At 35.5% G+C, this 6,000-nt stretch overlaps 1 protein-coding gene across 2 annotated transcripts in view; it reads left to right on the forward strand.

Annotated features, from left to right (window-relative positions):
* LOC121378543 (kinetochore protein Nuf2-like) overlaps positions 1–6,000 on the forward strand; it is a 98,231-nt gene that overhangs the window by 90,444 nt on the left and 1,787 nt on the right. The window lies entirely within an intron of this gene.

Here is a 6,000-nt window from a genome sequence, read left to right on the forward strand (position 1 = left end):
ACAACATCGTTGATGGCATTCTGAAAGTTTCAGGTAATCTGTATAAAATGGTGGGACATATTTCAGGTAATATGCATATCACCTGAAAACAATCAGGTAATACACATATTACCTGGAAAAGACCTAGGTAATATGCATATCACCTGAAAACAATCAGGTAATACACATATTACCTGAAAACAATCAGGTAATACACATATTACCTGAAAACAATCGGGTAATACACATATTACCTGGAAAAGACCCAGGTAATATACATATCACCTGAAAACAATCAGGTAATACACATATTACCTGAAAACAATCAGGTAATACACATATTACCTGGAAAAGACCCAGGTAATATACATATTACCTGATTATACAGATTAACTGTAACATGTTTATACATTATGCTTGGTATAGTATCGAACACACACGCGCACGCACACACACCACACATACACACACCTGAAAAATCGTTCCGATGAGCCTGTTTCTGGTTACAAATATGTGTTGGTGCATGGTTTACTCCAAATTTAAGCCATCGGACATGAGACTGGTAGGTACTGGGATCGCACCACGGTACCGATACCCACCCAGAGCGAGTTTTACTATGATAAATGGGTATATGTAAGGCCACTACACCGACTTCTCTATCATTAACAACTAATCACTAATCGACTGTCCTGGACAGACAGCCCAGATAGCCGAGGGTGTGTGTGTGCCCAGGATAGCATGCTTGAACCTTACTTGGATATATACGCCACACGTGTAGCTAGAAAAGAGAGAGCTGAACTATTCAGGCCCTTTTAAGGGCCCTTATGGGCAACCTAGGGAAACACATCAGCACACATGGGTCCAATTAACGAGCTACTCTCGGCCTACTAACTTCCAAACCTTTTCGTAGCTCCCTGCCTTTCAATTTAGATAGGAGCCCCTATTATCTCAAAGGAGTAGACCGTTGGAATTTCAAAAATATATGTGACAATACTCCATTCGAAAGTGTTCAAATAAAATTCTATAAATACCTACTTGGTGTTAACAAAAGAAGCGCTCATGATGCTATACGCGGTGAACTTGACCAGTACCCACTTCTTATTACATGCTTACCCCTTGCAGCAAAATACTGGTTTAGATTGGGAACACATGATTGTTCGTCAGTAGTGCATAAAGCATACTTGGAATCATATTATTATAATAACTCATCTAATTTAAATTGGTCATTTTATATAAAAATGATGTATCAATATTGGCTGTCAAATATGGGACAACCATGGCTCTTTATACCCTCACAGAGATACATGTAACTTGAAACAAAAACTCGAGTCGAAATATTTAAAATTCTAGTCAGATACTATTCAAAACAATGATTCTAAACTCAGAACATACAGTCTATTTAAATCAGAATTTAAATTCGAAAACTACCTGCTCTGCACACCAAACTTCGAACAACGCAGACAATTTACTAAAATGAGAATCAGTGTGCACAATCTTCATATTGAACTTGAAAGATTCTGTAAACTTAAAAAAGTAATTGAACAGAGGATCTCTTTTCATTGTACTTCTCAAGCTGTGGAAGATGGAAAACATTTTATTTTAGACTGCCCTATTTATTATGTTGAAAGGCAACAGTTAAACTCCTTTTCCGACTTCTCTACTCTAAATAACAATTTATATTTATTATGCCATACAATATTTCCAAACGTAAAGTTACAATTCCTATCCCAAGTCAGCTATTATGGCATATTTTGCATAAAATGAATATGACTAGGTGAAAATTGAAGGTGTTTATGATCCACGTTTTTAGAGTTTTTTGCGTACGACTAACGACAAATTTACCTTTTGCATATTAGAAGGCAGTGATTCAGGGCTTCCCAAGCCTGACATTGTCATTGATCTGGGGATAATAAAAAGTATGTGATATTTATATTAACACTGTTGGCATCTACAAAGTGATATTGAAAATTTCAGGCAGTCTGCTTGAAATTTTATTAGTACGGTGTGTGGACATAATGTAATATATTATTTGTTCACAAAAAATAATTTTTCAAAACATCATGTGACATATTCTAACAAATAATATAAATCTGTAATGTGTGATTTTAATATGTATGTTAAGAGCTGAACAATTAATATAACATCCACTTGCAACATATTTGATGATATTTAATGCTGCTGTACTTATGTATTACATATAGGTTGCCTATTTGAATTATTTGGACGCATAACAGCAATGGATCTAATTGTGAGAATAATGGAGTGCATATTCACCCAGCCCTTCGCCTGTCAGTACAACTCGGTTGGCAGTAGGAAAACAAAAAACGGCATCAGGAATTTAATGCTCAGAAAGGTGATAAAAGGTATTATTACCCCTAATATTATGGTTCAAAATATCTTGGTAGTGTTTTGTTCCACTAGGAGTGTTACGTCCCACTTGACGTCACAAATGATCACCGTCTGCATTCTTATACAATGATTTCTCAATTTAAAACATAAGTATTTGGGTAATAAATAGGATATCAGACTTAAAATAATATTCATTTGTCACTCACTAAGGCAAATAAAAATCATTTCGTTTGTGACATACACTTGATAAGAAATGGACACTCGTGGAAGATCCTATAATAAACTGTACACAGACATGAAATACCTATTGTTTGTTAGAAATTTGTTAGTATATATTAAGTTTACAATAATTAATTTTGCTAATAATTTAAGTTAAAGACATTAATTCAATAATGTTCAACTTCTAATTTCTAATAATTAGGTTAAAGGGACATTCCCGAGTTTGCTGCAATTTTTAAGATGTTATCGACTAACAGAGACTTTTTAACGACTGTAATTACATATCAAATATATTTCCCTGCACAACATAGAGGCTGTATACTAAACGTGTTTCTCATCGTTTTAATATTTGTACTAGCGTAAATTTCATTTTATTTCCTAAAAATTATTTGAAGACAAAATCCAGTTTGGGCTTCTTACAAATATTAAGACGACAAGAAACACATTGAATATACAAACACTGATATTCTAAACAAGAAAATATATTTAATATGTAAGTTTAATCATAGAGAGATTTTATTAATCGGAAACATTTTATAATGCAGCAAACTCAGGAATGTCCCTTTAACTTGTGACATAATTCTACATCTAATAAGTTGAAAATATGTATTTAATATTTACCATTTCTTATTTACTGAAGATGCTGCCAAAAACAGCAACATAAAAGACGCAGAAGCGGAACTGCATCTTAGAAATTGGTTAAGATATGCATCGGACCGAAGTGGGGGCCGCAAAAGGAAGCGAGTTTTTGCCATCATATTTGACTATTTTCAGTTTATAATTTTATTAGAGCTATTCCTTTTAAAAATCATGGGATGGGGAGGGGAGGGGAGGGCCTGGACATTTTTGGACCCCTACACATTTTCAGTATTTTTTTAATAATGGTTAACATAGCAGAATCTGTATAAAGATATCCCTCCCCACATTTAGAAAAATCTTCAGGCTTAACCACCCCCCCCCCCCCCCCATTTTAAAAAGAAATAGCCTTTATATCTTTTTAAACATATTTAATGTGCAACACTGAATAGGATTTAAAAAAAATCAAGAACTAAAACACGACAAGTAATGTCCATCAACATGGAACAAAATAAGAGAAAGTCTATAGTGTGGCAAGACATGTAATAGCTAGGTTATTTAGTTTTAGAATTATGAATAAGTAGTTTCATGGGGCGGGATGTAGTCCAGTGGTAAAGCTCTCGCTTGATGCACGGTCGATTTGGGATTGATCCCCGTCGGTGGGCCCAATGGCCGTTTCTCGTTCCAGCCAGTGTATCACGACTGGTATACCAAAGACCGTGGTATGTGCTATCATGAGGGATGGTGCATATGAAAGATCCCTTCCTACTAATGGTAAAATAGTGTGGGTTTCCTCTCTAAGACTATATGTCAAAATTACCAAATGTTTGACATTCAATAGCTGGTGATAAATAAATCAATGTGCTGTCGACGTTGGGCCAACCATGGTGTGCTATCTCGGCGTAGTAGATAAATCTTCTAAATAATTTGACGCTCTTCGTCATGTTAATTAGTTCAAAATTCATCGAAAACATGTGTGCGTTATCAGTTGATGCTCTGTTATTTTAAATTTTATAACCTTTTATCCACATTTGATACGGTCGGTTTACGTTGGGCCAACCATGGTGTGCTATCGGGCTGCTATAACTTCTAATAGAAGCTTCGTTTTTGTGGCCGGTCATATACATTGTGTCTCAGTTCAAAACCGGAGTAGTTTAAAGCCTGAATTGTCACCGTCACTCACAGTGCAGACGAACTTGGGATAAAAATAGAAACGATGGAATCCTCTGGGATTCCGTTGTTTACCGAAAACGTGCAGTTTTCACGTTCATGGAAGAATGAACATTGCTTTTTTTAGATCACGTGATAGCATTTTAACCAATCCAAACGCCTATTACAAAACAGTAATTATAAAATGGAATTATTTGAAATTGAATTGAAATTGACCCCTCCGTACGGCGTGATTGACAACTGCGCTGGACCAATTATATTTCGCGGTTCAAAGACCACGGGCCCAACTTTACTTGGACGCCATTAGGTTAGACAGCATAATTTTTTCGATGTGTAACGTTTTTGTATAGTTAGCAGTAGTAAGGGGGCCTGTATAGAATCATGACCTACTTTTCAGTGACCTTGACCTTGATGACGTCGCGTGACCTCGTCCTACTGGCCCTGACCTACTTAGACTGACCGTGACCTACTTAGACTGGCCTACTGTGCCGTGTGCAACGTCCTACTGACCCGGCCCTGACCTACTGACCCGGCCCCTGACCTACTTAGACCGGCCCCTGACCTACTTAGGCTGGCACGAAGAGTATAAAAAGGCTAGATATGGTTTAATTGTCACGATTGTTATTCGATCTACTACGTCATTGTTAGGAGATTCGTTTGAGATATTTTGTCATTGTTAGAAGAAGATTCATTTGGATCATTGTTAGAAATCGACTGGATCAAGACTTGAAAATAGTAAGTTAATTTTCTTATTCTGATTTAGTTTGAAGAACTATGTGTTTGCAGTGGTGGACAAATATAACGTTTAACAAATGGTACTTTTTGAAAATCGTCCTTTCTTCAAAGACGGTGAAATAAATAACAATTTTACATTGAAAGTTTTCTGCCTTCTAAAAACGGAAGCAATTGTTCTTGTATGCAACGTTATTCAAAGACTGACGTCATTCAAAAATGATAGACAGAAAATAAATACTCTCACCCCTGTTGAGTCGTTGTCTCTATTAAGTCGTGTTATTTGGGATTTCACTTTTTTTTTAAAGTAAAACCTACCGTTTGTTTACGTTCTAAGTCTGTAAGATGTGTGGACAGTCAAATAGCTAAGAAATTATTTGTTACCTTAAAAATTAGTTTTTTCTACATAGGAACCAAAATAGGTCAAAAACACATGTACCGTATGACATTTATAGTTTTTGTAATTTATAGCGATCATGCCCAAAATATCTATCGAAGTGTCGTCTGCATGTTTATTTTTATGCATTAGTGAGTGACATCATTAAAAAATGTGAGGTCACACGTCAATCGTTTTTCATGCAAGCAAATAAGGGCGCTAAAATTTGAAAACGTAAACTAAGATCAATACAGTTTTAAAAATATGGATATTACTACAATATATATATAGTGAGTATTATATTTGAATACATATTTTTAAATCATACACTTATTTCCTGAAAAAAATATTAGTTTAATCAAGAGCGTTAACCTTGCAAATAATACACCTGGCGTTGACAGGATAGCGGGCGAATCGTAGATCACATAAAGGTGGTTCAGTCGAATTGTTAATAACAAATATATGCGAATGTGCCCTGATTAGTGTCATTGACAAGGCATCATACCCATAGACCTGTTGTTTTGTGGGGTTTTTTTGGGGGGGGGTTTATAAAAAAAAAAATATTTCTTGAATTTGTAAAATCAAACTTTCCAGATCTT

Source organism: Gigantopelta aegis, chromosome 8 (assembly GCF_016097555.1).
Source record: "Gigantopelta aegis isolate Gae_Host chromosome 8, Gae_host_genome, whole genome shotgun sequence".
Taxonomy (NCBI): Eukaryota; Metazoa; Mollusca; class Gastropoda; order Neomphalida; family Peltospiridae; genus Gigantopelta; species Gigantopelta aegis.